At 45.9% G+C, this 25,747-nt stretch overlaps 1 protein-coding gene across 7 annotated transcripts in view; it reads left to right on the top strand.

Moving 5' to 3' along the window:
• Positions 1 to 25,747, top strand: part of DAPK1 (death associated protein kinase 1) — a 209,526-nt gene that overhangs the window by 3,956 nt on the left and 179,823 nt on the right. The window lies entirely within an intron of this gene.

Here is a 25,747-nt window from a genome sequence, read left to right as displayed (position 1 = left end):
ACGATTCACTTACCTTATAAATGTAGTGAGACACAGTACATAGCCAGGAGGAAAGATGGGATTTTGAAGAAGTAGAGTACAGTATTATTGTTAATATTATTTTATTTTTAGGAAAACTGAAAATGTGCGTATTTGTGTGTACTGCCTAAGACTTCTGTAAAAGCTCTCTGTCAACTGTCAGTAACTTTATAAAGTATTACAACTATTGCAGCAGTCCATCTGCAGCAGTGATAGAGCAGATGGACCACTGGACAGATACCCTGGTCCAAAACCTGGCTCTGCAACTTACTAGTTTTCTTGAACAGGCCATTTACCCACTCTGACACTCAGGATTTTCCTCTACTCTGACACTCAGGATTTTCCTCTATAATATAAGAGAGAGATTTAGTGCTTATTTCATGGGTGTTGTGAAAATCAAGTAATCTAACTTGTAAAAGTAGTTTATCAGCAGTAGACAGTTAAACAAGTCTAGATATTACCTGTAGACTGGCTGAGACATGTGGGTGCCCCAGGCAAGCTAATAACTTGGCCGGCAACTCAATATTCTTTAAGTTTCTGTTTACCAGCTTTGGGAGGGGATGCCCTATAGGAAAAGGGTCAGGAGGAGAAGGGTTGCTGACAGCATTCAGCCTCCCCTATGATTCTGAATAATGCAGCCCTGGCTTTGAGCTGGCACACCCTCCACACAGAAGCAAGTCCCTGCAGCAGATGCACGGGTTATGTTTAGAAGAGTGTTTGGTGGCCTTCAGTTTGGCTCCTGGAGGCCCTTTAGGGTCTCACCCTCTGTCCCAGGAGGTGGAACAAAGAACTGCCTCTATTATGTGTAATAGTCTCGGGAGGAGTTCTTATAAATGCAGTTTTCTCCATCTGCTATTATACCGGGTTGTTTTAATGCCCCAGGATGCCCTAGCATCTCTTATCAGTTGGCACCTTGGGCAGCTGCGGGCTGACTTGCCACATTGTCGGGCTCTAGTTACACCCTTGGCCGTCGTTCAGCCTAACCTGCGAGCCTCCTGGGCACCTCTCTGTGTACACTGCTTTCCTGAGGGACTGGCCTTCTTTCCTGTTGCACCATCTGACCTTATATGATCTCAAGACCTAAGTCCTACTTCCTTAATGAATCCTTCCACAATGAGTTTCCCCTTTTTAAGTCAAGTGACTTCTCTGAGACTCTTTGTCCATGACCATAGACTGCCCAGTGACATGTTCCATCCTGTTTTACATTTATTAGTCTTGTATTGCTCTTTGCAGCCAGCTTGTGGATTTCTTTGGGGTATCCCCTGTGGTGTGGAGTTACTGTGGTCCTTTCTCCCCACAGTGCGCAGTGTGTCATAGACTTCCTACAGATTGATTAATATCAGGATTCATGCATGCCTAAATGAGCTAATGCAGTTTGGCAGGTGCAATTTTGAGACCAGAATGGGGATGTACGATACAAACGATGATGCAGAGGCTGATGCTGTTAGAGAGGCAGTGTGCTCATTTGGAAAGTGGGGAGACACCAACCTTGGTAGGGTGTTGTGAGAATTGCAGATGTGACTTTAAACTTCTATCATGCAGTCACTGGCTAATATCTGTCTGTCTTTTTAGTCTATAGATATGCATTTACTGAACACCTACTAAGTGTCATGTGTCTAAAATATATATATTTGTATATATGTAATATATTTTATATATATATATGTTTTTGAGAGGAGGTCTTACTCTGTTCCCCAGGCTGGAGTGCAGTGGCATTATCATAGCTCACTGTAACCTTGAACTCCTGGGCTCAAGCAGCCCTCCCCCCTCGGCCTGCCAAAGCTCTGAGATTATAGAGCAGAGACACTGTGCCTGGCCTCTAATGTATTATTTTTATTATTTTTATTAACCTGTTTTCTCCATCACAGCATTTACCACATTGCATAACTGCTTATTTGATGATCTGCTTTCTCCATGGGGCCATTACCTTGGACTTGCTCCTCACTTTTTATTTCTAATGCCCAGGTTGATGCATGACACTTAGAAGGCACTCAGTAAATGCATGCTGATAGACTAGACTGAGTGGATCAATATATGTAAAGCAACTTGAAAGAATATGTATGTATTAGGCCCTCAATAAATGATAGCTTGTGGTGAAGATGAACACTTAGGATATAATGGCTGCCGCTCATCAAAATAAAACTGCTCTTGTTTTTGCATTCTTTGTGGCTCAGCAGTAATGAGCACAGCAGCCAAAATTTTCAAGCACAAGATCAGTTTTAAACAAAACAAATGAAATGGAGCATTAAATATTTTACCTTGGTTTGGATGGTCATTGGAAGCTAATAATTCAAGTTTAAAACATTGCCCTTTCGGCGTAAAATCCATAGGCATTTTCATTGAAGTAAGAAGTTGTCATAAGTCCTGGCAGTCCAAGTGCATCTCTCGGCTGGTTTACTGCGAATTGCCGGAGTCAGTCCTAAGAAAAATGGCAACCCTGTGTGGCTCATAGAAGGGGAGAGACTTTCTGGCATGTTTTTTCTTCGGAAATGGGAACCACAGGCCACCGGTGGGTTTCTGCATCCTTATAGGACTGTGCTGAATGTGACATTTTTCCTCTTAGTATTTTTGACTCAGAATGCTCTCAGATGTTTCCTCTGATAGGAAAGGGTCCAAAGTTTTAAGAGAGATAAAGTTCCGATACATAGATTAAAGGCAACGGTTAGTGATTTTAGAAGTGCGTACGGTTTAGGAAGGTCTAATAATAATCTTCCAGGATACGAAGCGAAGACATGATGGGGTTGGTGAGTGGCAGTTTGTTTGAATGCTTGCTTGCTGGCACTGGGAGTGTGTTGCTGGGTTACTAGGGCAGGCATCATATAGGTTCAAGGGGGCAGGAACAGAGTGGGTGGAGGTGCTTACTGGTCAGGAAGCCAAGGAACATGGAAGCTCACTTCTTGGTCCCCCATGTTCTTTTACCCTCAGCTTGTGTCTCACCCGGCCAATGAGGAACCTGAAGGCCCCATATCATTGGCATATGCCCCTGCGAAGCCATGAAAAACTCATAGGAAACCTTCAGAGATGGATGCCCAGATAAATTCCAGTGCAGTCGTCCCTCAGTATCCATGGTGGATTAGTTCCAGGACCTCTGGGGACACTAAAATCCACAAATGCTGAAGTCCTTTGTATAAAATGGCATAGTATTTGCGTATAACCGATGTAATCTTCCCATATATCTTAAATCATCTCTAGATTACTTAATGATACTTAGTACAATGTAAATGCTACCTAAGTAGTAGCATTATAATGTTTAGGGAATAATAACCAGAAAAAAAAGTCTGTATATGTTCAATACAGATGCAGTTTTTTTCCCTGAATATTTTTGGTACAAGGTTGGTTGAATCCATGGATGCAGAACCCACAGGTCTAGAGGGCTGACTGTGGTTATATACAGGTGTTATATCAGGAGAGGCAACATTGGCTCTTCTGCCTTATTGTCTTCCCTCCTAGTAGAGTTGTAATCCAGACCACTTCTTTCCAGGTGATTGGGGGTGAGGGGCCAAGCTGCTGGATATCTGATATCTGGGAGTGACATGGTCAAGGTCATATTGCCTGACTCAGCAGGGAAATGTGTTAGGAACTTTCATCCTTCATTCTAGTCAACTGCCATGAGTACCTAACATTTTGCATAAATTAAGTGAATATTATTTTAGTAGAAATTTATTTCTGATTATGAGACAAAGGAAGCCACCCTGCTGACACCAAGGGAGTGGTTTCCATTGGGGAAGAGTACCCCGGCAAGCTCAGGGACTTTGTTTGTTTATGTTTTTTTGTTTTGTTTTGTTTTTTGAGACAAGAGTCTCACTCTGTGGCCCAGGCTGGAGTGTAGTGGCGCAATCTCGGCTCACTGCAACCTCCGTCCTCCGAGTTCAAGTGATTCTCCTGCCTCAACCTCCCGAGTAGCTGGGACTGCGCCTGGCTTATTTTTTGATTTTTTGTATTTTTAGTAGAGACGGGGTTTCACCGTCTTGGCCAGGCTGGTCTTGAACTCCTGACCTTGTGATCCACCCACCTCGGCCTCCCAAAGGGCTGGGATTACAGGCGTGAGCCACTGCGCCCGGCCTTTTGTTTTTTGGAGACAAAGTCTTGCTCTGTTGCCCAGGCTAGAGTGCAGTGGGGTGATCTTGGCCCACTGTAACCTCTGCCTCCCCAGTTTAAGCGATTCTCTGTCTCAGCCTCCCAAATAGCTGGAATTATAGGCATATACCACCATACCTGGCTAATTTTTTAATTTTTAGTAGAGGTGGGGTTTCACCATGTTGGCTATGCTAGTCTTGAACTCCTGACCTCAAGTGATCCGCCCACCTCGGCCTCCCAAAGTGCTGGGATTACAGGCCTGAGCCGCTGCTCCCGGCTGGGACTTTGACCTGGAAGAAGGCTGAGTGACCAGCATTGCCTCCCTTCACATTTTATCCATCTGTGTTTGGACAGGTTGAGTGGCTTTCTCCAGGCAGCTGATTAAAAGGTGATAAGACATGGACCCAGAACCCTGGGCTAGGCCTATTTCATTATCTGTGCTACTTAGGATTTGACAATTTTCCATTTTTGAAAGCCAGATGAAGTTGATGTTTAAGAGAGCTGAAGTAGGCAGCCATTTGATGCCAATTTATTTCAGCATCTGCTTGGAGAAAATGGTTAGGGATATACAGTAGCTGCTTCATGGTAGGTTTTCATTTGAAGCCTAGCCAAAGGCAACAGGGTCAGCCCTCTGAGCTCAGAACTGTTGCAGGTCTTAACAACACACTGGAACCTTCTTTCCTTTTCCAAGTGGCTTGCACCTTGCAGTTCTGAATGATGTTAACATGTGGCGTAGTTTTACTAAAGTCCCAAGTTAATGGTTTACCTTTTTAGAAAACTCCAAAAACACTTTCATTGTTATTTAACTTTTGAATAATGTAATGTCTAAGAGTGTTGTCTCTGACCTGTGTGCCTACCTGCCAATGACCAACAGTTTCTCATTTCATTACGCCACAACTAATCTGGCTAGCTTAGAGTTGGTGTGTGATTGTTTGAGACTTTATGTGGAAGATAATACTTAATTGTTTTGTTCTGGTTTGTTGGGGTAAATTCTCCAAATGGAATGCATCCTTTCTCGGCCTTGAAAGAGGTTATATGACAGTATAATTATTTATAATAAATCCAATGTATGACTTTGGGTACATTCTATTATAAATGAACTTTTTAAAAGGTGCAGTTAGGGTGAAAGGAAAAAGAAGTTGACATTCCGATTTTCCACATCATCTAACTAAAATGGATTTAAACTAACTTTCTCTAACTAGTAAATCTTTCTCAGGTAAGTACAGTTGTATCCCAGCTCTAGAGTTAATGTGCTAGGGGGTTTTTACAAATAAAAAATCTAAAACCTAAAATAGTTGTATTTTATCTTCTATCCAAAACAAAACAAAACAATCATGTGATAGTAACTAATCTTTGGAGATACCTGACAAGCGTGATCCATAGTGACGTGCGTTTGTCACTTTGTTCTTCTTTAGGTGACATTGAGAGCTGGTGTGGCTTATGGATCACGCTGTTGTCATTTATGTATAATGTTGCTTACTCTGAGAAGAGATCGTGGGGCCTTTTTTTTTTTTTCTTTGAGACGGAGTTTCGCTCTTGTCGCCCAGGCTGGAGTAAAATGGCGCGATCTCGGCTCACTGCAACCTCCACCTCCTAGGTTCAAGCGATTCTCCTGCCTCAGCCTCCTAAGTAGCTGGGATTACAGGCATGCGCCTGCACGCCTGGCTAATTTTGTGACATTGAGAGCTGGTGTGGCTTATGGATCACACTGTGGTCATTTATGTATAACGTTGCTTACTCTGAGAAGTGATCATTGGGCCTTTTTTTTTTTTTGAAACAGAGTTTCGCTCTTGTCGCCCAGGCTGGAGTGCAATGGCGCGATCTTGGCTCACCGCAACCTCTGCCTGCCGGGTTCAAGCTATTCTCCTGCCTCAGCCTCCTAAGTAGCTGGGATTACAGGCATGTGCCTCCACTCCTGGCTCATTTTGTATTTTTAGTAGAGACAGGGTCTCTCCATGTTAGTCAGGCTGGTCTTGAACTCCTGACCTCAGGTGATCTGCCCGCCTCAGCCTCCCAAAGTGTTGGGATTACAGGTGTGAGCCACCACGTCCGGCATTCACGGGGCTTTTACCTTATGTACTACCTTTTGATGTTTCAGTTGTGAGCTTGAAGAATTTTATTCAGTAACCTAACGTGTGATTAGAGATGCCAGAGTGGTGGGGAGGGGAGGGAAGGAGGTTGGGAGAATGTTGTTGATTTTTTTTTTTTTCCTTTTATAAACACATACAACTTTGGACGAAGAACATAATGTTTCAGCAAATGAGTGCTTGTAAACTGCCGATCTCTGGAGTGTGAAAAGTTTATATTGATGGCGCTTATATTCATAAGCCTGATGGGTTTTGGCTGGGAAATTTGGCTCGAGGTATGGACTTCTTTTGGGACACATTTTATTTTCTGTCAAAACTGCCTGATTATTCTTATTTAGGAAATATGTGATGAATGGGGCTGGCTGGTAAATGTTTTAAGTGCAGTTGTTATAAATTTTCACTTACAAGAATGAACTAATTTTCATTGTTGAATAGTTATGTCTTAGTTCATTGCTTTTTACTTTCAAAACTGTATAAACTTTTCCTTTTTTTTTTTTGGAGACAGTGTGTCACTCTCTTGCCCAGGCTGGAGTACAGTGGCATGCTCTCCGCTCACAGCAACCTCCGCCTCCTGAGTTCAAGTGATTCTCCTGCCTCAGTCTCCCAAGTAGCTGGGACTACAGGCACCTACCACCACACCCGGCTAATTTTTGTATTTTTAGTAGAGATGAGGTTTCACCATGTTGGCCAGTTTGGTCTGTGACCTCAGGTGATCTCCCCTCCTTGGCCTCCCAAAGTGCTGGGATTACAGGCATGAGCCGCCGCGCTGGTCCAACTTTTCCTTTTTACCTTAAAAAGATTGTCAGGATTTTTGAGACCTTGCTACAATCCCTGACACCTGACTCACAGTATAGAATTTTCCAGGTGAAAAAGACATGTAGAGAAAGTCATCAGTGCCATTCTTTTTTTCCCTGTTCATGAAAATGATTAGATTTTCCTTTGAGCTGCCTGTCTGTATGTCTGCCTAGCACCTCATATGTCTCTCCAGGACAGGGCTGCCTCTGAGAGAGGAGGATAGGTGCACCTAAAGCGATGCAAGAAAAAAAGTGGCAGAAGGTTATGATGGGACAGGCAGAGAGAAGAGGTCAGAATTTAGTGTTGATTCAGTTCTGATCTTTCCACCCTCCTTTGAGAGGTTTTTCTAAATTGTTTTGCCTCCTCTGTGTAAAGCTCAATTTTGGGGCCATCTGTGGTTTATGAGTAAGCAGCAGAAATGTGTGTCTCCGGGAAAGTGATGAAAGGCTGCAACCTTTGGAGTGTAATATTTAATAGACTAAGAGTTACAAGCTGTTTGGCTTTATAAAAACAAAGCTACGGGCGCTGCAGGTATACGTATCCTGTGGAGAACAAACTTTTAACGGGTACTGCTGACGTTGGAGATGCTAAATGGCACATAATACACAGAAGAGCTGTCCTTAGGAATTTGGTAAGGCAAAAAGTGCTAAAAAGTTATTTATTACCTTAAAATAATATTTCATTGGCCTATACATCAGTATAATTGAAAGCAGAGCCTGCCACATTTTCTTTTCTTTTTTTTTTTTTTGAAATAGAGTTTTGCTCTTGTTACCCAGGCTGGAGTGCAATGGCGTGATCTCAGCTCACCTCAACCTCTGCCTCCCGGGTTCAAGTGATTCTCCTGCCTCAGTACCCCGAGTAGCTGGGATTACAGGCATGCGCCAGCATACCCAGCTAATTTTATTTTATTTTATTTTATTTTTTTGAGACGGAGTCTCGCTCTGTCGCCCAGGCTGGAGTGCACTGGCTGGATCTCAGCTCACTGCAAGCTCCGCCTCCCGGGTTCACGCCATTCTCCTGCCTCAGCCTCCCCAGTAGCTGGGACTACAGGCGCCCGCCACCTCGCCCGGCTAGTTTTTTGTATCTTTTAGTAGAGACGGGGTTTCACCGTGTTAGCCAGGATGGTCTCGATCTCCTGATCTCATGATCCACCCGTCTCGGCCTCCCAAAGTGCTGGGATTACAGGCTTGAGCCACCGCACCCGGCACCCAGCCTATTTTATATTTTTAGTAGAGATGGGTTTCTCCATGGGTTTCTGCATGTTGGTCAAGCTGGTCTCGAACTCCCGACCTCAGGTGATCCGCCTGCATTGGCCCCCCAAAGTGCTGGGATTGCAGGCATGAGCCACTGCGCCCGGCCATCCTGCCAGCATTTTCTTCTGTGCGCTTAGGATGGGAATATAGAAAATTGTCTTCCTAGATATTGGCTTTGCCACTGAAAGTCTCTACAATCAGTGTGTGAACGGCTGGGAGCGATGCCAGAATCTTTCACAGATTTCATTCCTGGGAGCTCTTCTGGCGTCAGATGATCGCGGTTTCTTTTCCTTCTGTACCACAGCACATGGAGGAGGCCCCTTTCTCACTTGCTCCGTTCCTTTGCCATTCATGGAGACAGTGGCACCAGTCAGCCCACGGCCAGGCCGCTTTTGCCCTTTTCCTAACTAAGTCACTATGGATGGACTAAACAGAAGATATTTACAGTTTGCCCATTTAGAATCGATAAGGGTGTGCCCTGGTCTCCATCATATATTCCATTACGTCCAGCCTCAGGCATCTGTTTCAATTGTTTGGGAGAGGAAGTGAATTAGCACAAGTGGAATATCTACAGGATGAAAAGTGGTCAGTCTGTGCGTTCCTCCCCACCCGTTCGTTGGCTGGAAGAGATATCGCTTGACATGTATGGAGCGGACAGGGGAATGTCAGCCTCGTGGCCATGGAGAAGCAGGAAGTCCCTTGGTTTTGTTCAGTTTGATTTGGGCATTGAATGAGTAGATCCTGTTTTAACAATATGACTCATTAATATGAACCATCATTTTGTAGGTCTTGTCTTTAGAAGCAACATTCTCTTGAGTGCAAATAATGTTTATCTGCGTTGAGAGAAGTTATAATAAGCTGGAGAATGAGAAGGAAAAGACACATGTGAAATGACCCAGCCAGCTTCTCCTGGCACCCTCTCCAGAGCATTTCCTGGGCTACTCCTCCAGGAAGGCTCCTGCTCTGATTTCCTGTATTCCTTCATGATTTGGAGTAGATAACTGCCCACATGACATTCTTATTACAGGGGACTTATGCGTGGGATTCTTGGCTTCCCCTATGGACTGTGAGTTTTCTGAGGGTAGAGAACATGGCCTTTTGTCTCTGGTGTTGGTTGGGATTAAGCTAAGTGCACAGTAAGCCATGTTTATTTAGTTGCCTTATAAAGGTACATATGCAGAAATTAGAACAGTGTTTCAGGGCTTTGGACCCAAATCCCTGTCTCCACAAAACACGTTAGCTGTTACTTTGGGAAGGTCACTTGACTTCTGTGAGATTTAGTTTTTATCGTCTGTAAAATGGGGATAGTTGTTATTGCTACTTCATAAGGTGGTTGTGAGGATGCCTGTGATATGTGTAAAGTGCTTGACACAGTGCTAGGCACACAGCAAGTGCTCGAGAGGTGGACGCTAGTTAACAAGACAGAGCAGGAACAGGAGAGAGAGGGAGAGACAGTATAACACGCTTCTGAATCTGTGTTCCTCGGTCCTACCTCTTCTCCATTCATTCCTGGCCTGGCCTCCCACAGGCAGAGTGCGGGTGAGGGCTCACTTCTCCTCGGTCTCATCCTTCCTCCCTCTCTTCTCCTCTGCCTGTCTCCTTTGGCTCAGCCTGCCTGGCGGGCTCATTCTGCCAAGTTTGCCTTTGCTTATCTGATCCATTTTTCTAGGTATGCCTGCCTCCTTCCAGCTGGACTCAGTTTATGTGCTGGGCTCCCTTAGTGAGTCCACCTTATTATGTGTTCATTAGATGATGCTTAGGGTTCCTAAGAAACATATTGACTAGGAATTTAGCTGTGCATTTGAAAGTTGACTGCTGAAGGCAGAGCTTCAAGGATACCCTTTTCAAAGTCCATAAGACACCATGGGAAAGGAAGGGAAAAGCTTCATATTAAGGAGGATCTATTAAGATGGGAAGAGATGCATTTAAGGAAGCAGAGACAACTACAAACTGCTCTGTAGCCAGGAGGAGTTAGCTGCTCGGCAAGAAGGCTGCTGGGAAATGCTTTGAGGGATATCATCCTGGTGTTATAGGGAACCTGAGACTAGGTGAGCACATAAATTCGTGTTTTTAATGCAGTGTGCTTCATTTCCTGAAAGGTAGATTTTGTGTGTGTGTGTGTGTGTGTGTGTGTGTTTTGTTTGTTTCTGAGATGGAGTCTCTGTCACCTGGCCCGGAGTGCAGTGGCTGGCGCGATCTCAGCTCACTGCAACCTCTACCTCCTGGTTTCAAGTGATTCTCCTGCCTCAGTCTCCCGACTAGCTGGGATTACAGGCGCCCGCCACTACGCCCAGTTAACTTTTTGTATTTTTAGTAGAGACGGGTTTTTACCATGTTGGCCAGGCTGGTCTCAAACTCCTGACCTCAGGTGATCCACCCACCTCGGCCTCCCAAAGTGCTGGATTGCAGATGTAAGCCACCGTGCCTGGCCTGATTTTATTTTTTTAGCTTGCTTTTTCAATGAAAAACTGTCTTTTATTTATTTGTTTATTTTTTAGAGACGAGGTCTCCCTATGTTACCCAGGCACAGTGGTGTGATCCTAGCTCGCTGCAGCCCCAAATTCCTGGGCTCAAGTGATCCTCTCACCTCAGCCTCCTGCGTAGCTGGGGCTATAGGCATGTGCCAACACACCTGGCTTAAAAGCCATCTTGAGTGGCCAAATGAGACACTGGGAATTTGATTAGGGATACAAATAATTGATTTTTTTTTCATGGATCTTTATGGAGAAAGGAGTCTGAGATGAGTGTGGACACCTGAGTCCCCGACCAAGCGAAGCCTAGTGCAGCATGTGAGACAGACGGCAGATTCTGAAGCTCCATTCAGTTCTGACACATACCAATTTAAGATGTGAAAATGAGTGTTTTGCCAAGCCAGCACTGTCCGTGCCAAGAAAAGCCTATTAGGTTGGTGGCTGAAAGGCTGGATTGTTGGGATGTACTGAATGACGAGGCGCTGCCAGCAGCTGCGGGTAAATGCCCACTTACATGTCTAAGTACTCATTCTGTTCCCCTGGAGTGGGGTCCGGCTTGTTCAGGAACTATGGCTGCTGCATGAGAGGCTGCTTTCTTGTTTTTGAGACAGAGTCTTGCCCTGTCGCCCAGGCTGGAGTACAGTGGTACAATCTCGGCTCACTGCAACCTCTGCCTTCCAGGTTCAAGAGATTCTCCTGCCTCAGTCTCCCGAGTAGCTGGGGTTATGGGTACGTGCCACCATGCCCGGCTAATTTTTGTATTTTTAGTAGAGTCGGGGTTTCACCATGTTGACCAGGCTGGTCTCAAACTCCTGACCTCAGAGGCTGGTGATCCGCCCGCCTCGGCGTCCCAAAGTGCTGGGATTACAGGCGTGAGCCACTGCACCTGGCCGGGAGGCTGTTTTCTTTTAAAGAATTCTTTCTTGTTCTTTGGGCTTGTTGGGTGGGTATCTTTAGTTAGTAAAAGTAACATAAAACTGACAAAATCTGAAAAGGAAAATGCCTGGAAATTGGGTCTATAAGGTGAATTTAGGTAAAACATCAAGGGAACTAACAAATAGACAACAAATAAGCTATAAACAGGTACCATAAATAGGCTGTTAAACGAAACTATCATTTGAACCGTAATATTTGCCCCATCATTTGTTCATTGCCCAAGGGCTGACTGAATATCTGAATCATCTTGCTGCAGTGTTGGGCAGGGCCCTCTAGCTCAACAAGCTTCTAGTCATGCAGGGTAGACAGACTTTTACGTGACCAACAGTATTAGAAAGGCTAAATAGGAAGTGAGATGAAGCAAGGAAAAATGTTTTCTGGAGTTCAACCAAGGAGAGATCATTCTGACTTGGAGGTTTCATTCCTTCATTCAGATTCTCGTGGACGACATAAAAATGTAAGCAGGTGTGTGCAAATGTGGGTGTGTGTGTGTGTGTCTCTACCCTTGCCTTCCTTGGAGAAAGCTGGAAATAAGACATGAAAGAAATGGCTGTAAGGAAACTAAGATTTGCTAGGAACTCTAGACCAGCAGCTGGAGGTAGGTATTGTAATTCACATTTTGAAAACCGCAGTTCAGAAAGATGATTGGCCTTGAATAGTGTGTTTAAAATGCTGGAAGCGATAGTTGGACTCCCTAGCTGCTAAGCCGGGTCTGGAAATCGGGTAGTGGGTGGTGCAGCTCATTTTGTGACCTGTTCTACTGTCACTGTCTTGGAAGGGAAGTTTAAAGAAGTTTAAAATATCTAGCACAGTGCTGGCTCATACGATGTGTTCAATGCCTGTTTTTTCTCCTTGCTTCCTCTAAACCAGGTGTTCTCAACCTCGGCATTAGTGACAGCCTGTTCTGGATAGTTTTCTGTTGTGGGGGCTGTCTTGTGCATTGTATTTTAGGACATGAGATTTATAATAGGATGTTTAGCGGCATCCATGGACTGTACCCACTGGATGCCAGTAACAGCCACCTCCTCACACTCCTTATGACAGCCAAAAATGTCTACAGACATTGCTAAATGTGTGAGGGGGCGCAAAATTCCCCCACCCTCCGCAGAGAACCACTGGACTGCAAGATCAAGAGAGATCAGTCTTGACTGATATGCTTAGGAGTCTGGAGCTAGTGTAGGGAAGGAGGAGCCTGCACCCAGTGGGGGGGAAAAAAATGCCCCGAGCTTCCTGTGGAATGAACTGAGAGAAGATACTGACCTTGGGTGTCCAGAGCTGGCGAGCGAAGAGAAAAGGCTGCCAGATGGTGTGCGCGTGAGGTCTAGGGCAGTTGCTGTTGCACTCTGATTTGTATGGACTGTCCCAGGAGTGCGTAGTTTCCTGTGCCCCAGAGGTCTGGGCTGAGACAGACAATGAGCATGACCTGGAGAACCTGTTGGTAAGACGTGGCGGGTGTCAGAGCCCTGTTGAATCACTTTTCCCTCTCCATTCAAATAGCTCCTGCAATTCCATACCTATTTGTATAATAGATTTCAAATGTCATTCTCTTCCTTAAGACTGGAAGCTACCGTGATCTAGGTCTGTGACTTGTTTTCTGGTTGTTGAATTGAGCACAAGAAGCAGCCCCAGACTGAACATTGAAGTGAGTGACATGAATGAATGAATGGAAGGGGGGTTCCCATTAGTTGGGTTGAACCGAGTCCAACATGATTAGATGTAACAGATATAAAGATGAAGCCAGACAGTTAAGTTGGAGAGAAAAAGCAGTTGCCCAAATGCAGCAGCGGGGAGACTTGTCATGACAGTGTCCTTTTGGAGAAGAGTCTGAGAGCTTTGATAATTACAAATGTCGGCCGGGCGCGGTGGCTCACGCCTATAATCCCAGCACTTTGGGAGGCCGAGGCGGGTGGATCACGAGGTCAGGAGATCGAGACCATCCTGGCTAACACGGTGAAACCCCGTCTCTACTAAAAATACAAAAAATTAGCTGGGCGTGGTGGCGGACGCCTGTAGTCCCAGCTACTCGGGAGGCTGAGGCAGGAGAATGGCGTGAACCCGGGAGGCGGAGCTTGCAGTGAGCTGAGATGGCGCCACTGCACTCCAGCCTGGGCGACAGAGCAAGACTCCGTCTCAAAAAAAAAAAAAAAAGATAATTACAAATGTCTGCGGAACCTATAGCCTTGTGACTGCATTAAGAAGAAAATGCAGCTTTTGTCTATACTATAGAAATTGAATGTCCACAGTGGGAGTTGCTGGTTTCTCTGTTTTCTCTGAGGTCATTCTGCATCTGTGACATGAGAGTGTCCTGTTCTGGGAGAGACGCTGACAAACTTGGGGGAGTCTAAAGAAGGCAAAAGCCGGAGAACCCCAGCATCTCATGAATAATGTAGCTGTGGAGTCAAGCACCATGTGCATCTTTTTGTAAATATTACTGCATTTAATTCCCAAACCAGCCTCCTGTGGGGGTCCTCTATTTCAGAGCTTGGCAGACATTTTATGTAAAGATAGTAAATATCGTAAGCTTCCTGGGCCAGATGGTTTCTCTTGCAACAACTCAACTCTGTTGTAACTTGAAAGCAGCCACAGACATTATGTGTCCAAAAGGGTGTGGCTGTGTTCTAATAAAAACAGGCAATGGTCTGAATTTACCCTGTGGGCCATGATTTGCTAAGCCCTGCCCTGTGTTATTGATGAATCAACCAAGGCTTAAAGAGATTAAATAATTTAATTTGCTGAAATGAGTAAGTGGCAGAACTGAAATTCAGCTCTGAGCCTCTCTGTGTCTGAAGCCCGTGAAAACACACATAGATGGTCTTTTGGATGGGGATAGGCTTGTCGTGGAGGCACTGGGGGTCAGTGGTAGGAGCCATGAGGAGGCAGAGCTTGGCTTAGTAGGAAAACCTCAACTGCCCAAGAGCAGAGCAGACTGCAAGTGAGGTCACGAGTGGTGGACACTGCAGTGTTTGCACTAAGTACCCACCTGGTGGGGATGTTGAGGAACGGATTGCCGATTTGGGGAGGAAGTTGAGCCGATAGCCTCTGAGGATCCCTTCCAACTCTGTGGATCTGTGGTCATCAGCAAAGGGGACCACATGGGTAACGAGCAGCTTCTACCAGGGTGCTCTTGAGCAGGAGCTGCAGGGCCAGTAGCTCCCATTTTCTTCTCATTCTCAGGGTCCGTCCTGCTGACCTCTTCTGCCCACTCCTAATGACCCTTTCCTGCAGTTCGGTCTTACCAGCCTCCCCCCATTGCCCTGCAGTGGTCAGCAGGTGCCCTTGCCCCCCTTTCCCTAGCTCCCAGCTCTCACCGCACAGTCCACTGAATCCCCAGGGAGAACACAAAGCAGAGAGTTGCACAGTTACGGGCTTGCCCAAGTGGCCCAGCCAGCGCATCCCTGCCTCTGAAGGGAGGCAGATGAATGTGGCCTCTTGCTGCTTTATGCCAACTTGGAGTTCACTCTCTGGCTGTACTTCCCCCCTCCCAGCTTCTGTGCTTCTCCTTGGTGTGGAAAGTGGGATTCTGTCTCCAGCACTACTCCAATTTTTCCCTTGTGTCTCTACTGGATTCCAGATCCTCCTGCACACTGCCAGCATTGCAGCATCCATACTGTTGGGGCTCAAGAGCCAGCCAGGTCGTAGCTGTGGTCTGTGGTCTAGGCCATATTGGGTTCTCCCAGCGGGCCCGTTCTCCCTGGGGTTCAGTCCAGCCATGGCAAACACGGAGTTTCTGCCTTGCCTTTCCTGCTGAGCAGGCCTCATGAGTCATGAGTCCTGGCCTGGCAACTTCCCATTGCTAGCTGACCTTGCTTCCCTCTGCTCTCTCCCAAGGGTGACATCCTGCTTGCTGTCTTGGTGATTTTTTTCTAAACCGCCTAATAGCTGTAAGTTTTTTCAGGCTGATTGCTAATTTTTCTTCAGCGTTAGGTAACTCCTTGTTTCTTATTCTCTTAGGCCTCTGGTTGCTGCCTCTTCAGCAGGCTGGATGGTTTAGCATGCTGCGTGTGTGGCCGGGGCAGCCCACGTGGCTGAATTAGCTCCTCAACCCCCTGGCAGGAGGTGTGATGCCTCCTCCAGTATGTAGGCACCCTGGGGTTGGGGCATTTTCCCATGTGCTAACCAAGGCTTGGTGGATTGGAAAAGCTTGAAGGGGTGGATTTGGAGGGTATTGTGCAAAAGGAAGGTGTGGCAGTCAGGGCGCTGGCACGGAACTGGGCCCTTCTGATGGTCCAGATGTAGGTTATGGGATGGTCAGGTACATACTGTCTGGCAGCAGAAGGGGAGCCTGTACCGTGCCTAGGGCTGCACTGGAGCCACAGAGGGGGGTCACCAGTACTTGCCACTTTGGGGGAGAAACATCACAGCCTCTCTATTCCTGCCCCTACAGTCCCACCAGTGCCTCTCATTAGCCAAACCTAACAGGAACCACCTGCAGGGAGCCGCCCAGAGCGGTGCAGTGTGTAAGGAAGAGTGAAGAATGCGATTGCGGGCAGTGGGGACAGACCGATGGGACAGATGGAGAATAACCAGGAAGGGCGTCCACTTAGTGGGCGCCGATAGCAGGCTTGCTGCTTGCTGCGTTACTGCTTTCCTCCGGGGGTGCCGGTGGTCAGTATCTACAGAACCCATCTGCTGGGCCCTCCTCTCTACTTCTCTGTGTACTGGGTTTATAGTCCATTTTCCCTCTGAAGGCATTCCTGAGCCTCCCACCTCAAGCAGTGTCCTCCTTTTGCAAACTCCTGGGGTAATTCCTCGTTGACACATTCATCCAGCGTTAAGACTCCCCACTGTTCTCCCCACCCCGCCCCTTTCTCTGTGTGTGCATCTTTCCTGGATTGTGAGCCTGTAAAGTGTCATAATTCTTTTGTTCCCCGTATCTTGCAAGGCCCTTCAGAAATATCTGTTGTTTGATGATCAACTTCATTAACTGATCAGAATTACAAAATCCTGAACTGAAGGATTATAGCCATGGTTCCTATGAGTTTTAAAGGTAAACTGAGGAATCGCTGAAAAGTTCCTGAAGATGCATAGCGTGTTGTGCACATGTTTTCATCCTTGGCATAACCCTGTGAGGTGACAGCCCCATAAAGGTGCAAAGTGGGTCCCAGATCATTCTCTACTAGCTGGGGTAGAGTAGGCTTCAGATAAAATGGTTGTTTCCTTTCCATCCTGTTGATGATTTTCCCCAAATCTATTGGTACTTATTACCATGGTAGCTAGTCCCAGTGTCATATTTTTAAATTTGAAAGCAGAATGGGGAGGTGAGTCTAGTGGGAATAAAATGTGGTTGACCGCATTTCTTCTACAGAAGAGGAAATGGGCACCAGTGATCATAGGTGCCTGGGTCCCCATCTGCCCCATAGCACAGCTAGTGGGGTTCTGAGAGAAAACAGCACACATCTGTCGCTGAACTTGTGTTTTTACAGCACAGCTGTTTGCCCTGGAATATTTGCCATTTATGGTTTTTTTTTTTTTTTTTTTTGAGACAGAGTCTCGCTCTCTTGCCCAGGCTGGAGTCTGACTCTGTTGCCCAGGCCGGAGTGCAGTGGCACAATCTTGGCTCACTGCAAACTCTGCCTCCCGGGTTCAAGCGATTCTCCTGCCTCAGCCTCCCGAGTAGCTGGGATTACAGGCGTACCCCTCCACACCTGGCTAATTTTTTTTGTATTTTTAATAGAGGTGGAGTTTCGCCATGTTGACCAGGGTAGTCTTGAACTCCTGACCTCTGGTGATCCACCCACCTCAGCCTCCCAAAGTGCTGGGATTATAGGCGTGAGCCACTGCACCCGGCCATATTTGCCCTTTGAAAGGAAAAACCTGAGGACACTGATGTTAACCCTTTGCCATCGCCAGTCTCTTTGATGTCGGCCACTCAGTCCTGTCAAATCTTGCTCTTTTTTTGATGATGCTTGAAAATTGGAGCTTCACAACTGCTTACTAGGTGGGTCTAGGGTGGTAATTTCTGGAAATGACTGTAGACTATGCCAAATGTCTTTGGAGCCTGTGATCTGACCATGCCCAGATGGCTTAACTTTTCTCTAGGAGTGTCACTTTTTCCTTATTTCTCTGTATCTGTAGAGAAGCGTCGAACTGTATGTACGAAGGTTTCTGCTGACATATCAATGTCTACACAGCTATGTGGGTATCCATGTTGGTGCCTGAAAAGTCTGGCCTGCGCCCAGTATTTGGCAGCTGTAAAATGTTAGATGAACTTCCACCCTTAGTGAAAACAGCCACCCCTTCGAAAGGGTCACAGGCGTCCATCCAGTAATATCCTTCCAGGAAAATAAAAAGATTTACGTGTAGTCAAGAGGAAGTAGAGATCGCAGGAAAAACTGCTCTGAGCAGATTAGAACAGAGTATTTTGCAAGAGGTGCTCCTTGGCCAAGTCAAGTAAGTAACATCAGACTGATAGGAGGAAAAGCAGCTTAGCTTGGGGCCTTGTGCCCAGTCCTGCTTGTTTAGGCCTTTGTCCCTGTCTGCTTTCCTGGGGCTGGGGCTCTGGGCCCGGCCGATATCCCTGGTCCCAACCCCAGCTTTATCACGGGGTTCAACAAGGGGCCCCGGAGAGCAGGCACCAATGGCGGGCGCCTCCCACGTGCACCATCACCTTCATTCCTCTTCTCAGGATTCCACAGTTGCCCCTATAAAAAGACTGCAGTTGGCCTATGCCAAGTACTCTGGAATAGACAGGAGTGGTATTTCCGCCCTCTTGGAGGGCTGGTGTTGACCAGTTTCCCTCCTCGCTGCAACCCAATGACAATTGTATTGTCCCGGTGCTCCAGGAATCTGAGGATGATTGGTTGGTTTCCTACAATTTCTGGGAGAGTAGTTTACCCAAACCTTTTATGAACCAAAGCCATATTCCCTGGAGCTGTCTGGCTGATCACATCGGAGACGTCTGCGTGGTGGTTTGGGGTGATTACGTGACCGGTGGTGGTCCACTCTTCCTGCTGCCCGGTACTGCCAACTGGGGAGTGTCCTTCTGCCTTTCTCTCTGCCCCCATGTCTGGGACACAGGGATGGCAGCCAGGCCCAGGAGCACCCAGCATCCTCCGAGCAACGACACAGTAGCACCACCTCTGACTTTTCCTCAGGACCTGGTCTTTTTCCGTGACGATGAGGTGGGGCCCAACCTTCTCAAAAGTGGCTTCGTTTCTGCATAGTTGTAACTGCTCTCGGGGGCATCAGTGAAGTGGGGGTGGGAGGGAAGCCATGAGATGCCAAGAGAATAGGGCCGAGAGGACATACCTGCTCTCCAGTTTGGCCTTTGATCCAGACACTAGGGAAGAGGCTGTCACTGTGAGTGCCTTTGTTAATGTTTGTGTGTTTGAGTAGTCTGAAATGCTGTGACTTTTTTTGTCAGTGAAGATAAGGAAACAACAACAACAAAAAGGAAATTGGAGCTTCCAAAAGGAAGAAGGAAGTCTTAATATAGAATTGACTTCTTCCCAGGTAAGTTTTAATTGCTTCTCATGCTTGTAGAAAGGTGTATCATGTGTTCTAATAGGTTAGGATTTAATTATGGTTTAAAGTGAGCTCTATAGGAAGAGCTTGGAGTTGCACCTAGAGAGAAGAAGCAGAGGGTTCCAGAATTGTGTAAATGGATTGATGGAAAAATCGACTTCTGGTGCTGAGGGTTTGGGAGCCTTGCCAGCATCACAACAAGGTGTGAATTAGCCTCCTCGCACTTTGGGAGGAAGTGGAGGAACTGCTGGGGTGTGGGGCTGTGAAAGGACCTTGGAGAGCCAAGTCCTCCCTGCTCAGACAGGGACAGGCACAGCTGGAGACAGCAGTTTTCAGCTCTGTGGAGCTCTTGTTCTCTGGGTTGCACTTCCTCCTGTGATAATAAAGAGGTTGAAGACAAGAAGACAGGTGCTTGAAAGCCGGAAGACAAGGGGAAAGTTGTTTGAAGCAGGTGTTTAAAAATCAGCCACTTTGGGGAGATGAATTAGGATATCGGTAACAATTTTATAGCTTATGTGGTTTCTTTTTGACCCCTGAAGACAAGTGGGAAGTGGTTTTCTATACTTCTTTGAAAAACTGGGAAACCAGAGCTCAAAGAAGTTAAGCTTGAGGCAGCAGAGTTCAATGCAGTGGTGAATTGAAATGTTTGTGTGTGTATACATACATACCTGTGTGCATACATACATAGGTATATATACATACTCAGTATAAATATACATGCACACACATCTATACACGTACTGATATAAAGGATATATAACACAATTTACAACTAATAGCAAACTACGTGCACTCTTTACTATAAATTCCATTCAGCCAATGTAAGGCTCACAGAATGCCTTTACTGATTTTTACTGTGGCCAGCCTATAACTGACAATGGTTTGACAAACAGAGTTGCATCCCAATTCGCTAGTTTTTTACCCAGTAAATGTATTACCATTAAATCTAATATGTGATCTACTATTAGACTATTTCTCACCTTGTACAAATTATATTCCTTAAGCTGAGCTTCGTTTTGGCTTTAGCACTGCTGATTGCAATAGCTCTAGCTGTGTTTTAAGCTTTTGGTGTTGTCGCAGGGGTTGAAGCATTGTTTGATTCTGTATCACCTAAGGGTGTCTGTGTTTAGCAACCAGGTCATGAAATGCCTGAAAAATGAACAGTTGTCTTTTGTGAGCCAGCACAGGCAGGCTGGAGCACATCACTAGCTCCATTGTCAAGGTCTGAAAAGGCAGGTGCTCATCTGTCTTACTCAGTCTTTAGCCCCAGACCCAAGGAGGTGCTGAATGTGTGATTGGAGATTCATTGAATATTGGTGGGATGGATGAATGAGGTTTCAAAGCTGGGACCAGGAGCCAGTCCATGGGACTCCAGTTCTTATCCCATGAGGACAAGGTCGGGGTTGGGCATTGAAGAATCATAGGAAAGGAGGGACACCAGAGACTGTCTCCACTGTCAGAACTCAACTGCCATGTCCTGCCTTCTGTTAGGATGTCAGCACTGGGGCACTGTGGTACAAAGAAGAGGAGGATGACAGCTCATTCGGTGTACTTTTTTTCCAGCTTTATCCAATCTTTTGGCAATTCTATTCCCCATCTTTTAGGAAAGAGAAGACCTTCTTATCTAGCAGTTTGGTGACTTATGGTAGTTGCTTTGGTTTGAATATGGAGATTAAGTCATGCTTAGACTTAATCTCCAGTGTGGCAGTGTTGAGAGGTGAGGCTTTTAAGAGGTGATTGGGAAGGCAGAACCTTCATGAATGGATTAATTCATATGTGGGTTAATGGATGAAAGGGCTAATGGATTAATGTGTTATCCTGGGAGTGCAACTGGTAGCTTTATAAGAGGAAGAGAGGCCCGAGCATAGTTACTGAGCATTTTCTTGCCCTCTCGCCATGTGATGCCCTCTGCCACGTTTTGATGACAGCAAGAAGATGCAGCAAGAAGGTGCCAGTGCCATGCTCTTGGACTTCCCAGCTTCCAGGACCATGAGCTGAATAAACGCTTTTATTTATAAATTGCCCATTCTGCAACGGAAAATGGACTAAGGCAGTAGTCACCAACAATACTGAACTAGAATGGCCAGTTATGGAGAACAAGAGTTATATTTTTGTTCTCAGACAGGTCCCTTTACATCTTTTAAAATGAACTATGTAATACATTCACTCAGTTTGAAAGTCAAAGACAGTATCTTGCCCTCCAGTGACCAGCTCCTTCTACTGATTCTTGAGATAATTCCATATATATTCTATGCATATTTAAGACAATAAATGTAATTCCACTTCTAGAAACGTAATTTTTTTTTCATGTTTTTATTGAAATTGTAGCATGTTATACACATTGTTTTGACTTTGGGGACTTAGAGGGGAAGGGTGGGAAGGGGGTGAGAAATAAAAGACTACAGATGGAGTGCACTGGTTACTGCTCGGGCGATGGATGCACCAAAATCTCACAAGTCTCCACTAAAGAACTTGCTTATGTAACTGAACACCACCTGTTTCCCAATAACCAATGGAAATATAAACATTAAAAACAAAAACCGAACAGTGTGAATGGTGCACCCTGAGGTCTCCCTGGGTCCCTTGTACCCCTTGGGAGCCTGTGGATGGCCCTGTGCAAACAGTTGGGTGGAAGTCTGTGTCTTGTGTGTTTGGATGAGTACCAGAACTTTCTACGTCTGTTTTGCACCATGCCCAATGCAGTGCTTATCTAAAAAATGTGTTGAATAAATGAAGGCCAAAATGTCAGTTTCCAAAAAGAATCTGAGGTGGTTCTTTGTCAGAGCAGCCCTGTTAGGGCTGAGGGCCTCAGGTCCACCTCTTCCATGTTTTCCTCTCTCTCTCCACTGTGAACTCTCTCAGACCTGGCACGGTGGCTGCTCCCAGCTCCTCGCACCCGGCGTGGGGCAGGTGCCGAATGTCTGAGGAGCTTGATTTTCCCTTCCTGTTGCCTTCTGCCTGGGGTGAAGGCTCAGTTGCTCTGAAGCTCATGAGCAGGCTTCATAATCAGTTGAACTGTAGGCCTACAGATCGAGTATCCCTGTAAGTTTATTTTTAAAACATTAAATTTACCAAGAAACAGTAAATATTTAAACTTTTTATTGGGTTTTGCTCTTTTACTGATTTCTACTAGATTTTTTCGCTCCTTTTAAGGTATAATTTATATGCTAGGAGTGGTGTCTCATGCCTGTAATCCTAGCACTGTAATCCTAGCACTTTGGGAGGCTGAGGCAAGAGGATCGCTTACAGCCAGGAATTCCAGCCCCAGCCTGGGCAATGTAGCAAGACCCTGCCTCGACAATTAAAAAAAAAAAGAAGGAAAAAAGGTATACTTTATATTCAGTAACATTCACACCTTTTACAATACAATTCTGAGTTTTAACAAATGTATAGTCATGGAACTACTACTGCAATCAGGATGTACAATAGTTCATAATCCCGTAAATTTCCGTGTGTGTATTATAGTTAATGCTCCCCATCTCCCTTCATCTGGCAACCACTGTCAGTTTTCTGTTCTTGCAGTGTCACCTTTTCAAGGCAGACACAGAAGTGGAATCATGGCATATATACCTTTTAAGTTTGGCTAGCTTCACACATTTGTAATTCATCCACATTGCTGTCTACGTTAATAGTTCATCTCTTTTTATTGCTGAGTTGTTTTCTATTGTATGAATATGCTACAGTCTATTCACTCACCAACTGAATGACATTTGGATTTTTCCAGTGCCTTCCTGGTATTCTATTTCACTCCACTAGTCTATGGGAAGCTTTCTAGAGAATCACTGGGATTCTAACCAGGTGTATTTGGTATTTCTTTTGAGGACAAAGCTTTTGGGTCAGCATCCCCCAAGTCACCCTGTATAATTGTGTACTGAGTTGTCCTTTATGGTGATGAGATGGTAGTGGTGGTATCACCATGCCCAAGTCTGATTGGCAGCTTACCATTCTGCCATCCTTGGTTCTTCTCTCCTCTCTCTGGTGAACAACATGCCTTCTTTGATGTTAATGCCAATTAGACATGTTATAAGGACTTCTCTGAAGACTCGGAACCCAAACATAACCATCCCCGTATGCTGTTTGTACTTCAAAAACAGTTGGAGGTTTGTAAGAATTTCTTCCCATTAGCAGTGGGGGCCAAGAAGGAAGGGGAAGAAAGAACCAGTTGCCCAGGGACTTTGACTGTGAAATAGGACATCTGAAGGTGAAGGACCCATGACGTTGTCAGTTGTGATTATTTAGCTGATGGAAACAAAATTCCATAAACATTTTGTAAGAGCAAAGCCTGGTGTAGAGAATCACTCTGCCTCTTTAGGTGTTGGTCTCCCAGTGACTGTAAAAGCACCCAAGGGTGGCATTGAAGACACTCTGCTTTTGCCCTTGACTTATGTGCTCTTGAGTATTGTACGTCCTTGGGCTAATCGCTTGCCTTCAGATCCTCTGCTCTAGGTTGAGGGGCTTGCAGGAGATGGGCCTCTTCAGTCTCTGACACTGATTCCTTCCTCTCAGGACCCCTAGACCCAATAGTTTTTGCAGCCTGCTGGGTCTGCAAGTCTAGAAATAGCAACTCCATGCCACAGGAACGTTTCTGCTTCCATTGTTACTCACTGGCCTTACACAGATGATCAGGCACTGTACAGGGAATGCCTGGGCTGGCCAAGCTAGCTCCAGCAGAGCACAAAATAGAGCTTCCTCCTGCTGAGGCGAGGTCCGTTCCTGGAATTAGATGCTCTCTCTCTGCATCTAGGTCTATCAGGAAGGTGACCTGGCAAAAGATCCCCAAAGCCTTTAAACATCACTTAAATAGGCGCGTGTGCAAGATTGTCTTCCATTAACAAATATACCAAAACACAAGCCTGATGTTTTCTTTGGACAGTTTCCAAACACTGAGCTGCTTTCTGAACTGTTACTGGCCAGATTATTGGGACTATTCCCAGGTGTTTATTTCACACCCTCCTCTTTTTGCAAGTGACATTTAAAATATTTATTTGAAGCACACACATTAAGCCAGGAGAAAAATCCTAGGATGGGAAGTGATCTTATGCCTGAGACCTTGTCTGCGAGCAGTTGTTTGCTGACCAAAATGCCGAAGTCATTAATCCTCCTTTCTACTGACTTTGAAATGGAGAATTAAATTTCAGAAACCTTCTGATTGCACACATGCATCCTACAATACTTCATACACCATTACATATATAGGTAGTTTGAATTCTGTGCACCAAGCCACTTGCATTGACACTGATACTAATGTACTGTGAAAGAGCAGCATACTTTAAATGCTTGCCTATGTGAATCAGACTTGAGAGAACTTGAGCGTGCGTCAGCACCTTGATGCCTTGTCCATTTGGAAGCTTATTGTTACAGGGCCTTTTCTTTTCTTTCTTTCTTTTTTTTTCATGGAACTTCTCTCTTGTTGCCCAGGCTGGAGTGCAATGGTGATATCTCAGCTCACTGCAACCTCCGCCTCCCGGGTCCAAGTGATTCTCCTGCGTCAGCCTCCCGAGTAGCTGGGATTGCAGGTGCCCACCACCACTCCCAGCTAATTTTTATATTAGTAGAGAAGGAGTTTCACCATGTTGGCCAGGCTGGTCTCCAGCTCCTGACCTCAGGTGATCCACCTGCCTCGGCCTTCCAAAGTGCTGGGATTACAGGCGTGAGCCACCGCGCCCGGCCTGCGGTGCCTTTTCTAATCCCTCTTCCTGAAATGCTCTTGCCCCAGAGAGCCACATAGCTAACTGTCATCTCCTGCAGCGTTTGTTCAGATGTCACTTTCTCAGTGAAGTTGAACTGACCTACCTCCCTATAAAAATCACCTCCAACTCCTGAGCTCAGGCCTGAGCAACACGGTGAAACCCCGTGTCTACTAAAAATACAAAAAAACTAGCCGGGTGTGGCAGCGGGCACCTGTAGTCCCAGCTACTTGGGAGACTGAGGCAGGAGAATTGCTTGAACCCAGGAGGTGGAGTTTGCAGTGAGCCGAGATCGCGCTACTGTACTCCAGTCTGGGCGACAGAGTGAGTTCTCAAAAAAAAAACACACACACACACACACACACACAAACCACTTCCAACCTCACACCATACCCCATTTTCTGCCTCACTTTACCCTGGTATATGACCTTCCAGGGGCATTCGACTGGTAAGGGAAGAATGCTTCAAGGGAGCATGCGTGTGATTCCAGTAAACACAGTGTGTGCGCTCACCTCCCAGGTGCTGGCAGGCCGCTGAGCATGCAGACAGCCACCCCAAGGGAAGAATCAGGGGAGAAGGGACACAAGACCCCAGGAGCATGACAACATATAAAACCCCAAGTCAAAACGTTACACCACACACTTGATCGCTCAGTCGCCTCCTGGGCTCTCTTCCAAGTGGACTTGAGTTCCTTTCATTTCTGCTCTAACACTTTTTAATAAGCTTTCGCTCAGTCTCTTCTTCTGCCTTAGGCCCTCTTGGTCGAATTCTTTCTTTTGAGGAGAAAAGAATTGAGGTTGCTGCAGACCCGTGCAGATTCGCTGCCAGTAACACTAGTACCTAGTAGTTTCTAAGGTATTTCTAACGTAATCCTACTAATTTATCTCTTAAATTAAAAATTAAGGGTATCATTTATTGTGACTCTCTGAGGAGAGTTGGTGTCTGTTTTATCCTGAGCG

Source organism: Papio anubis, chromosome 13 (assembly GCF_008728515.1).
Source record: "Papio anubis isolate 15944 chromosome 13, Panubis1.0, whole genome shotgun sequence".
In the NCBI taxonomy this organism is placed as follows: domain Eukaryota; kingdom Metazoa; phylum Chordata; class Mammalia; order Primates; family Cercopithecidae; genus Papio; species Papio anubis.
This window is presented reverse-complemented; position numbering and strand designations above follow the sequence as displayed.